General features: G+C 41.3%; 1 pseudogene across 1 annotated transcript in view; it reads left to right on the top strand.

Annotated features, from left to right (window-relative positions):
• The first annotated feature begins 4 nt into the window (after positions 1 to 4).
• Positions 5 to 13,104, top strand: part of LOC143277253 (uncharacterized) — a 31,530-nt pseudogene continuing 18,430 nt past the window's right edge. The window contains exons 1-3 of the transcript XR_013053709.1: positions 5 to 41; positions 6,838 to 6,899; positions 12,179 to 12,301. The product of XR_013053709.1 is annotated as an uncharacterized LOC143277253 (transcript). The remainder of the gene's footprint in view (positions 42 to 6,837; positions 6,900 to 12,178; positions 12,302 to 13,104) is intronic.

Raw genomic sequence — 13,104 nt, 5'->3', positions numbered from 1 at the left:
TCCGGCCGGGAGAGAGGAATTCAAGATGGCTGACGACGGAGGTAAACAATCACGCTTGTCGTTAGCTACGCAACTTATCCTGGGATTTAGGTTCTGTAGTACTTTCATTCGTTTTGCAGTGTGGCTTATTTGCTAATTTCATATGACACATAATGTTAATTTTACGAATTGAGCATTTAATCATATTTTTTCATTGCATAAATAGAAGGTAGACGTTTTTGCACACTTGTTTCGGCGAGATCAACAGGCAGCAAGTTGAAGCTAACTGAGTCATATGAATTGCGGGGATGAAGGCGAAACAGCAAGTTCTTTGAGATGAGTCAGTACATGCCTACAGGCTGCAACAGATGGCAACAGAGAGAACACTAACGGTAAAAGTGGAGAAAAGAATGGGAAGATGGACACCGTAGTGACTGCTAACAATATAGTAGCAACAGCTTGCAGAAGCAGTTATTGCGTTCAGCTGTACGGAATTGTGAATTCCAGTCCTCAACCACCCCACAACTTCTCAGAAAGTGGAATGAAGATACTGCAGTTTTTGTTCAATTGCCTTTCCCGTAAAAAGATGGATGCAAAAGACAACATTATTTCATCAGATTTTTCTTCCAAAGTCCATATTATATATGTTATTGGTTGTTTTTTTGTTTTGTTGTTTTTTTAATTTTTTTTTTTATAATAAGCTTGTTTGAAATGAGTTCAGGAAATTTAATAAAAATTCATTCTCCTCACAAAATTAGTAAACATTGTGATTATGCCTGTTTCTCTCTCTCTCTCTCTTTCTCTCTCTCATAGTCACACACACACACACACACACACACACACACACACACACACACACACACACACAGTGTGTTTCTAGAACAAGAATATGTGTGTGAATATAAGAACAGAGAAGTGAAATTATTATCGGTTTAAGAAAAAAGAAAAGAGTGCTAACATAGGATATGTTGGCAACAGCAGCACTCACACCAGGGTCTAATTTGCTTATATTTGCCTTATGCCTTCTGTTTGAAGTCTCATGAAGTATCAAATTTATTATATCAACACTGATTAAGATACTTAGTTTACTTTCTTCTGGGTAGCAATATCAAGGCCTGTGTATGTGTAGTCAAAAGGATAACATGGTATGGATTGCTTAATGTTCTTCCATGATTTTGATTAGTCTGTTATTGTCGAAGTCCATATAGTGGTTTGCATCATGCATAGGATTGAATGTGTTTTGTTTGCATTTGCAACTAAAACATCAGGAAAATACGCTCATATTTAATGAATTAATGCTCTAATGATCTTGTTAACAAGTGAGTGAAGATGACTTTTGTTTTTGTTTTTTTGTCTTGTTTTGTCGTGAAACAATGAAACTAACATGTATGTTATAGAATCTGGTACACTGCACCAGTTTGGAGTGACTTTCATAATTAATAACATAATGAAAAATGTTTTCACAGGCAGATATTGCCATATGCTTAGTCCTGCCACATTCTTATTTGACTGATATTGAATCCATAACATGTCAAGCAGCTATAAGTAATTGTTTGGTTTCATGAAATAATGGCATGCACATTGATGATTATTGTATTCTGAAAACAGAGTGAAAGTAAAAACCAGATTTGATATTGATGGAATCCCAGTACAGAAGTCAATAAGTGGAGAAATGAAAAGTTACTGGCATCTTTTCAGACACATTGTGAAAGGTTTTATTCTTGGGGTTGCTTTGTTTCAAAATCAGCGAGTCATTCAACAAGAACTGAATAATTTTCTTTGTTAACAACACCAGGTGATAAAATGCTGCAAATTTTCTGAAATAGACCACTGGAGAGTGGCCATCTTGGATCTTGCACATGCGCATTTAACTTTTACTCGAAATTCAAGCAATGCCAAATGTGATTGACATAGACAAAAGCAGTAAATGTGTGCTGTCCTCCATTTCTTCAGTTGACTGCCTCCATTGCTACAACCAAACTCTGGTCAATCATCACCAAATGATGTGCCATCGTATGCGCAACAAAAAAGAGTAAAAAAAAAAAAAAAAAAAAAAAAAGAAAGAAAAAAAAAGAAGCCTGCTGTTTCGCACATTCTGCCTCTCGCGATCACCTTTGTTGCTCGAAATTTCTAAGAGCCAATCAAATTCGAGAGCACAGATCATGTGACGTGCCTCTATAAGTCATGTAAGTACAGAACTCTCCAGCGGTCGTGTGTGTGTGTGTTTTTTATTGTTGTTGTTTTTCTTAGTATTGTATCATCAGTGTATAATCAACGGATCTGTCGAAATCCATGCACAAAAGTGCTGAATCACGGCATATCCACAGAATTAGTACTTTTTAAATCATCACTGTGGTATCATATTACAGCTCACAAAAAAAACTTATCAAACAAATGATTTCTGTTGAGAGCTCTGAACAGTTTTGATTATTACTAGATTGATTATACTCTGTTAAAATAATGAGATATTGAGATATACAACCCAAACTCCGTATCCAAATAGTGATACACCAATTGTGATAACCCAGATATCCAAACAGATAACCAAAGCTCTGTATGCAAATGGACAGATACTGATAGTGATAACCAAAACTTTGTACGTGAAATAGTGAGATGCTGATAGTGAATACCAAAGCTCTATATCCAAATAGAGAGATACTGTTAATGATATCCTGAGCTCTTTTTCCAAACATAGATACACTGATAGTGACTACATGAGCTCTATACGCAAACAGAGAGATATTGATAGTGATAGCAAAAACTGTATCCAGTGAGATAGTGATATCCAAAATTACATATTCACACAGTGAGATATTGATAGTGATTGCCAAAATTTATCCAGATGGTGAGATACCAGTTATGATAGCCAGAGTTCTGTATCCTAATGTGAGATACTGGTAGTAATGACCAAAACTCTGTATCCAAATAGTGAGATACTAATAGTGGTAGCCAAAACAGTATCCAAATAGTGACATATGATAATGATAACCAAAGTTCTGTATCTAGATAGTGAGACACTGATAGTAATAACCAAAACTGTGTATCTAAATATTGATATTAATGACAATAACCAACACTAAATCCAAATATTCAGATATTGATAGCAATAACCAAAACTATATCCGAATAGTGAGATACTGACAGTGATAACTAAAACTGTATTGAAATGATGAGATACAGATAATGATATCCCAAACTCTGTATCCAAATGAATACACAGCGATAATAACCAAAATCTTGTTTCAGTAAGACAGCATGGTGTTTTTTGTTATAGTTTCTATGCCTCACAGTGTATTGTGGCAAGTACATTGATCTTTGAATAATGTGTGATGTACACATGAATATTGTATGATGTACACATGGATAATGTATAATGTACATGCTGAGTTGAGTGCTTTTAGAGGGAATGTACAGCTGATTTGAATGACAAGAACGGTGTTGCCAGCAAGGTTTCATCTGCTGTTTCTCTGTCATCACCGAAGCGTGAACAATCTGCTGGTGTTAAATGGCCATTGATCCTGGTTGATAGTTGGCCTGTGTTATCTCCTCTTAGTGTTGACAATGCCCTGTACTGTATGAACCTGGAAATAATTCTGTTCTTGTTGCTGGCATTTTTTCAAAAGATATATTTCATTGCTCCCTGTCTGTGCATGTTGACAAGTTTAGGTTACAGCAAATAACTGCTCACTTGAACTTCCCTCATGCAGACACACTGCAGTGACACACACACACACACACACACATTCTGAGTCCTCCTTCACCACCACCCCTCCCCCCAACTTCGAACCCCTACTCTCTGTCTCTCTCTGTGCCTCCCTCTGTTTCCTTTTTGTCTCTCTCTCTCATTCTCTCTCTCTCTCAGTAAGTTTCTTCTTCATCTTCATGTATGATTTCTACCCACCAGTTCCATATGTTTGTGAGAATGTCTGCTATAATCTACAACAATCTATGAAATTTAGTGGACATGTTTGTGTTTATGTTGTGTGTCTATGTGTGTTGTTTTTGTTTTTGTTTTGTTGTTGTTGTTGTTGTTGATGATGTTGTTTTGGGTTGTTTTTGTTTGTGTATATGTGTGTTTATTTGGAATCATGTTTGTTTCTTTGTCTGTGTATACATATGCATGTGTATATGTACATGTGTGTATATGTCAGTATATGTTTGTGTGTGTACTCCCCACCTGTCTGTCCATCTGTTGTTTTTTGTTTGTTGTTGTTGGATCTTTTAGTTTGTTTGTTTTTCTTTCACATCTTTTCTGCCATTTAAGGGGCGAGAGGATGCTGGTGATGATAAGATGAGTTATCACTCCTGCTGGAGAGAACTGAACAAACATACATTTCTCTATGTTTACAGAGAGAAGAGGTGGAAAACATTCTCATGAAATATTTACTTTCCATACATAGTTAATGATAATAGAACAGCAGCATAAAAACAAAGGCATTTCAATTATTAGCAGGGGACAAAAACTACCAGTGTGGTTGTGTGTATGTATGTTGGAAAGGAACAGAGTAAAAATTTGTAAGAAAACACACACACACACACACACACACACACACACACGAAAAAAAAAGAAGACTGCATAACAAGGAAACAAAACCCCAGCCAGTATTTCCTGTCAGCTCTTGTCATTTTTTTCAGGTGCAGTCTGTGCAGGAATGGTTCTGCTGAAGCGCTTGTTTGGATACAATGTGTTTGCGGGTTGCTAGGCACTGGCATTATATTTATAGATCACCTTGTCTAATATTTGGCCTGGACATAAAAGGGATGAGAAGTGTCAACACTTCAGAAAGAAAGAAATATGGGCGTGCCAGTGCATTGATCGTGTGGAGTTATTGTGTTGTTAAGCTTAGCAAGCCTTCAGGTGCACAGTCGTGCTCACATATGTGTGTAAGCATGCATACACACGCACACACACATTCACACACACACACACACACACACACACACACACACACACACACACACAAACACAGAGGAAATGATTTCAGCAGGGCTAACAGGTTTTTATTGTGACATGGACTCTCATGTACAATTCTTTGTTGACATTTATTTGCTATGCTGTCAGTTGAGAAAATGATGACTGGTTGTTGTTTTTTTTTCTTTTTTTTCTTCTTCTTTTTATTGTTCTCTTTCGTCCTTATTCACAGCCCTCAAAAGATTTATTGCTGTTGCTCTCACATAAAGTTTACTGATATTGATGCAGAGTCACACTGCATTTGTCATTTTATTCTGTTGTTGCCTGCTCCTCGATTCCGTTCTTGGAGCTGTATAAAAGGCCCGTAAACTCCACTTTTGCAAAGGTAGGCAGGTTTTTCTCCATTGCTATTATCATACACAGCTTGCACAGTTCCTGGTTCACTGCTTTATCTCCCCACAACTTTTCTTTCTCACAAAGAGCTCAGTGTGAGAGTTCATCTGTAATCTGTAGACAGATGTAGGTCGCAGAGAGTGAATGATCAACAAGATCGATTGATTATTGAAGCATACATCAGCGAAACCTGAAAGGTGGGTTGCTATGCCCTGCAGAAATGGTAAAGTGACGAGTGTTTGCTTTTAATCTTCAAACTGGCTAGGGTCAAAGGGCGCAAGCTATCAAAGAGAGTGGTTGAGTGCTGGGGTGGGAGTGCAGTGAAGGGAGCATTGTTGGCATGGAAGGCAAAAGTGCTGGCATTGATGGGCTTTAAACGTCCGCAGGTGTTCTGATGTGTTGTGTACTTGAAAGAAGTTATGGCATTAGGGAGGTGGTGAAATGTTTGTGTATCTATGTGTGTGTGTCTGTGTTTGTGTGTCTGTGTTTGTGTGTCTGTTTGTGTCTGTGTTTAAGGGGTAAATTGAAACTGGTTTAAAAATCTGGTCTTTTTCTTTATATGTTGAGTCTTTAACCTCTCACTCACAATAAATTTTAGCAATGATATGATTGTTTAAATGCATTCAGATATTTACAATGCTTGATGGAATATTTTGTTACACGCCCCTTCAACTAGGGGCCTTGGCCTTTTATGAAGAAACCATTCATTCATTCACTCCACCTAATAGTAATACTTAAATTTTGGCCAACACTTTCATTTATTTGATTTATCAGAATCTAGACTGAACAAGTTTATATTAGACCAAGACATTTCTATCCCTGGTTGAAATGATGCATGTGCATATTTTCATGTGTGTGTGTGTGTGTGTGTGTGTGTGTGTGTGTGTGTGTGTGTGCTACACTTCAGTTTTCCTTCAAGTGTAGTGGCTGCTGCATCTTCGAAAGACAGACAGCCCGGTAGTAGAGGAAGAATGAAAACATCATATTTCAGGCTTTTTCAAGGCTGTAACGCAAGGGAACACAACCACTTACAAATCAAACAGGCTTGGGTTAAAAGAAGGGGGTGGGTGGGGGATAGCTAGGAGGCAAGAGAAGAAAGGACACACACACACACACACACACACACGCACACACACACACACACACACACACACACACACACAGAGAGAGTTGGATGAATGGTGTCATGATATTTATTTGTAGTGAGTGTGTGAATTGATTTCTTTACATGTCATTTACAGTTAAGAAGTTTTGTGCATTGAAAGCGCTTTGAGCTCAGTTAGAGAAAAAACGCTCGATAAGTGTTCATTGTAATAATTATTCTTATTTTCATTCTTATTATTATTAGCATTGTATGCAGTACTGAACCTGCCATTCAGTTTTTATTGATTTATCTGTGTACGCCAGAGAGTGTCAGCGGCTAAGGAATGAATGCAGTATTGAATCTGTCCTTCAGTCAGTTTTCATTGATTTATCTTTGTGTGTCTGTGTATTTGTGTGTCTGTGTATTTGTGTGTGTGTGTAATTATGTGTGTATGTATGTTTGTGTGCAGCAAAAAACGTACCTCGCTATCCATGCCGGATTTGTGAGCGTCAGTTTTTTAAGGAATCTCTGGTGAGTAGAGTACGCCAGTTTGTAGACATAGATACAGTAATGTGTGTTCCCTCTGCTAACAGAAGTACAGGGAAACACATAGTGTGTGGTTGTTGTCGGCATCTAAAGGATTGACGACTTTGTGTATCTATTAAGTATTGGACAAAACACACGTACATTTACACACCTGCACACACACACACACACGCATATGTGCACACATGCACATACATGTATGAACATGCGTGCATGCAACCATGAACACACATATGCATGCAAATGTGTGCACATATACAAATGCACAGCACACGCACATGCTCACTCGTGCATGCGCACACACACACACATGCACACATACACATGTGCAGCACACACACACATGCTCACTCATGCATGCACACACACATGCACACATACACATGCACAGCACACACACATGGTCACTCGTGCATTCATACACACACACAAACACAACAACATCAACAAACAAACCACATATTCATTTATGCACTTCTCTTCCTGCACAAATATGCATATTAGAGACGCACAGAAAATGGCCAAACAAAGTAGGAAGCAAACTGATGGAACTGAGCAAGGACAGAGAGACACAAGGAAAATTGTGTGATAGGTTGCAAAGAAACAGAAAAAGTATCATTGATTTAACTAAACATTAACCATGAAGCACATTGCTCACATGCATTGACACACACATGTTCACTCACACGCACCCTCACACACACAGGCCTGTTTATTTATGCACACATGCAGGTACATGCACATGCACATGCATGTATGCTTCCATGCACCCCTGTGCACACACACAAACAGTTCACATGCTGTCCATTAATGTTGCTCTCATCTCACACATGTATGCATGCACCTGTAGAGAAGTGTGAAAAGCATGCACAGTTACTCCACCATCATGCCCCTTTAACCCCTTCACTGCTAGTACGTTTTGCTATGGCCTATGCTGAGAAAATTTTCAGAAAAACAAGAAAAACACGCCAATGATTTTAATTTGCTTATATTTCAAAAAGTACTGAAGATAAGTGCATAAAAGTATATATCAAATGAAAGGAAAATGAACCAAGATTTTGCTTTTGATACTCACATGTTAAAATAATGAGTCAATCTGACAGAAAAATTCCATCAAATGCATTAATAAAAAAAAAATTGGAACTGTCATTCCATCATGTAGGTGCTACAACATCAACCAGGTTGTCAACCTGTCTTTCTTGTGACTGTTGTGATCAACCACACACACTGTCAAGGCTGAGCAACAGTGTCCAGGTGCAAAAGACTCCAACACAGTCCACACAAAGAATGAAAAGGGTGTACTCACCCAGGATCTACCGCCAGTAAAAACGCTGTGTGGGGTACTTGCAGAAACAGTCATCAAGACACAGTGCTGGTTTGCTGGGGCAGTCTGGGCAGTAGAACCCCACATCCTTTCTTTGTCCTTTCTTCCAGCAGACTGCACCTCCTTTGTGGCCAGGCCTTCTGTGGGGTAGGTGGGATGAAGTGTCGTCCACACAAGACAAACAGCGTGGTCATCTTTAGCAGTGTCTTGGTCACCAAAAATCATGGCACTAATTACATCCTTCTGAAGTCCAGGAGTGTACTGCTGTTGCCTGCTTTTTTGTAGAGGATGTGTGCATTCAGCATGGCAATTTGTAGAAAATGCACACACAGCTATTTGTACCACTTCAGGGTTTTCCTTGTGACATCGTAGGGCTGCAGCTGTTGGTCATGATGGTCCATGGCACCCATGTTTTTGTTGTAATCCAGAATTGCTGGAGGCTTGTTTACTGCCTTTTGGTCTTGCTGCTGCTGGTCTTCAGTTGTAGGTTTGTGGCAAGCTGTCAACTCCAGATAGTCCAGGATGAACATCATGATCATCACCATGCTGCATACCTGAAACACATTGCATAAAAGACAAGTCTGTTGGGTTTTGGGTTGTTTTTTGTTGTTGTTTTTTTGTTTTGTTTTTTAGATATAAAAAGATCATGAAATGGTACCATTTTATTTCTGATTGTTTTCAGAAGCTGAAATACAAATACACACATACCTACCCCACCCCCACCCCAAACCCCCAAAACACACACACACTGAAACTGGTTCATGGTATGCCACACCCCCTTCATTCTCTCTTTCTCATACAAAACAAAATGACAACACATCACACACACACACACACACACACACACACACACACTTCTACAAGTGTTGCATTTACAAAGTAATTTAGGCATACAGTTCTGTATATCATTCTCTGATTTCAGTTTTATAAACATCATCTCCCCCCCCCCGTCTCTCTCTCACTCACTCACTCACACACACAACAACAACAAACCAATACACACTCAGGAACGAACACACAGAAAGCTGCAGGCGAGCGACACATGCTGTCATCAACAATGAGCCAGCCAGCAAGCCACGCCCCCTGGGCTGTGATGGTCAGACACAGTACCCACGTGACTGACTCTCTCTCAGTCACACACACTGATCAGTGACTGACGAAGCCACAGCTAACACATTCAAAACACACACAATGCAGTCATATTCATTGTTACAACAAACGGAAAGCAAATAATAAACTGACAAACCTCGAAAACACCCACCTGCATCTTGAATCAGCTGAGCTTGTCTGTCTTCAGTTTCGTCAAACAACTCAGTCCACCGCCCACCCCCCTCCACTGTCAAAATCAGTGTCTTCGGCATCAACTTCAAGCAGTTCTGTCTCATTCAGTCCACAATCTTCATCTCTTCTGTTTGCATCGCGAAAGAATTCTTTCAATACAAGTGCAAGTGTTGGGGTTTGTCTGCGTTCAGCCATGGCTTTGCAAACACAACTTGAGCTTCGTACAAACTTGCAAAACTTTCGCCATAAATATGACAATCCAATGAATAATTTTAGGTTATGGAACTCAGGAGATAAAGAGCTCTCAGGGGAGCTAATTTAATAGTTAGCAGACTGTATTTTCTGTAATGCGGGACTCGAAACATAGAACGTTGTAACATGACGTACGGCGCACGTCAATACAGCATTGCTGAGCGAGATTTCATGACGTACGCCGTACGTCAACAGCGCAGTCAAGAGGTTAAAAGAAAAAGAGAGAGAGAAAAAGATGTGTTGACAGTTCTGTGTGCTGAATTTCTCTTTTCAAATCACAAGCCTGGCTTCCTTCATCTGCTGAGCTATGAGCACTATGGACTACTGGGGCAGGACTATGAACACTGTGAACTACTGGGCTATGAGCAGTATGGACAGCTGGACAATGAGCATGATGGACTACTGGGCTATGAGCACCATGGACTATTGGGGCTGGGTCATGAGCACTGTAGATTACTGTGTTATGAACACTATGGACTACTTAGGTTGGCCTATGAGCACTATGGACTATTGTTCTACAAACACTGTAGATTAATGGAACTGATCTGCGAACACTACAGACTGCTGGGGCATGGCCATGAGCACTATGAACTACTGGGCTGTGAACACTACAGACTGCTGGGGCAGGGCCATGAACACTATGAACTACTGGGCTGTGAACACTACAGACTGCTGGGGCAGGGCCATGAGCACTATGAACTACTGGGCTGTGAACACTACAGACTGCTGGGGAAGGGCCATGAGCACTATGAACTACTGGGCTGTGAACACTACAGACTGCTGGGGCAGGGCCATGAGCACTATGAACTACTGGGCTGTGAACACTACAGACTGCTGGGGCATGGCCATGAACACTATGAACTACTGGGCTGTGAACACTACAGACTGCTGGGGAAGGGCCATGAGCACTATGAACTACTGGGCTGTGAACACTACAGACTGCTGGGGCATGGCCATGAACACTATGAACTACTGGGCTGTGAACACTACAGACTGCTGGGGAAGGGCCATGAGCACTATGAACTACTGGGCTGTGAACACTACAGACTACTGGGACAGGGCCATGAGCACTATGAACTACTGGGCTGTGAACACTACAGACTGCTGGGGCATGGCCATGAGCACTATGAACTACTGGGCTGTGAACACTACAGACTGCTGGGGCATGGCCATGAGCACTATGAACTACTGGGCTGTGAACACTACAGACTGCTGGGGCAGGGCCATGAGCACTATGAACTACTGATCTGTGAACACTACAGACTGCTGGGGCATGGCCATGAGCACTATGAACTACTGGGCTGTGAACACTACAGACTACTGGGGAAGGGCCATGAGCACTATGAACTACTGGGCTGTGAACACTACAGACTACTGGGGAAGGGCCATGAGCACTATGAACTACTGGGCTGTGAACACTACTGACTGCTGGGGCATGGCCATGAGCACTATGAACTACTGGGCTGTGAACACTACTGACTGCTGGGGCATGGCCATGAGCACTATGAACTACTGGGCTGTGAACACTACAGACTGCTGGGGAAGGGCCATGAGCACTATGAACTACTGGGCTGTGAACACTACAGACTGCTGGGGCATGGCCATGAGCACTATGAACTACTGGGCTGTGAACACTACAGACTGCTGGGGCAGGGCCATGAGCACTATGAACTACTGATCTGTGAACACTACAGACTGCTGGGGCAGGGCCATGAACACTATGAACTACTGGGCTGTGAACACTACAGACTGCTGGGGCAGGGCCATGAGCACTATGAACTACTGGGCTGTGAACACTACAGACTGCTGGGGCAGGGCCATGAGCACTATGAACTACTGGTCTGTGAACACTACAGACTGCTGGGGCATGGCCATGAGCACTATGAACTACTGGGCTGTGAACACTACAGACTGCTGGGGCAGGGCCATGAGCACTATGAACTACTGATCTGTGAACACTACAGACTGCTGGGGCATGGCCATGAGCACTATGAACTACTGGGCTGTGAACACTACAGACTGCTGGGGCAGGGCCATGAGCACTATGAACTACTGGGCTGTGAACACTACAGACTACTGGGGCAGGGCCATGAGCACTATGAACCACAGGGCTTTGAGCACTGTAGACTACTTGGCTATGAGCACTATGGACTATTTGGCTGTGAACACTGGAGACTACTGGGGTTAGGTAATGAGCAGTATGGACAACTGGGCTTTGAGCAATGGACTACTGGGCAATAATGAATATGGACTACTGGGTTGTGAGCATTATGGACTACTTAGGTTGAGCTGTGAGCACTATGGACTACTGCAGCTGGGCCATGAGGACTATGGACTATTAGTGCTCTGCTATGGCTGCATATAAGTAGATAATGCTCACAATGTGCGTGTGTGCGTTTGTTTTCAGGCAAAGCATGAAGCTATTTGTTCCAAAAATGCGGCCAAGAAACGCAAAGTGTTTGACTCGGCCAAGCAGCGAGCAGAGGGCACTGAGGTCACCTACAGGCAGATCAAACAGGCCCAGAAAAAGGTGATCACATTCTGTCTCTCTGTCTGTCTGTATGTCCGTCTGTCTGTGCTAGTGATCAGATTCACTTTGTGTTGGTGATAGGATTCTGTCTGTGTTGATGTGTGTGCGTCTGTTTGTGCATGTGTGTGTTTGTGTGTGCCAATGTGTGGAGGGCAGCTGCAATGTACATAATATCATGTATGTTAAAATGTATGTATGCATTGTGTGAATGTGTGTAAGTGTGTTTGTGTGTTTAGTTTGTTAGTCACATTTTGGAGTGTGTACGTAACATTGATGTGGTGTGTTAATCTGTTATGAGAACAGAAGTGTTTTGTAAAGCACCTGGAACAGATTTCTGGAGAGTGTGCTATATAAGTACCGGTATCCGTTATTATTGTTGCAATTGATGGTTGCATTCTGTCTGTCTGTTTTTGTGATTGGATTCTGTCTGTCTGTGATTGTTTCTGTGTTGGTGATTAGATAATGTCTGTCTATGTTGGCGATTGGATTCTGTCTGTCTGTCTGTGTTGTTATGGATTCTGTCTGTATTGTTATGGATTCTGTATGTGTTATGGATTCTGTCTGTGTTGGTGTTTGGATTCTGACTGTCAGTGTCAGTAATTGAATTCTGTCTGTCTGTGTTGGTGTTTGGATTCTGTCTGTGTTGGTGATTAGATTCTGTCTGTTGTGTTGGTGATTGGATTCTATGTTGGTTATTGTATTCTGTGTTGGAAATTGTATTCTGTCATTAGAACACACCAAACCAAAATTCCACACAAACCTGTCAGAAATCACTCATACCTTCTTCTGCATATCTCTGGAAT

The sequence above is a fragment of the Babylonia areolata genome, chromosome 33, assembly GCF_041734735.1.
Source record: "Babylonia areolata isolate BAREFJ2019XMU chromosome 33, ASM4173473v1, whole genome shotgun sequence".
In the NCBI taxonomy this organism is placed as follows: domain Eukaryota; kingdom Metazoa; phylum Mollusca; class Gastropoda; order Neogastropoda; family Buccinidae; genus Babylonia; species Babylonia areolata.
Note: the sequence above shows the minus strand (reverse complement) of the source record. Positions and strands in the feature narration are given on the sequence as shown.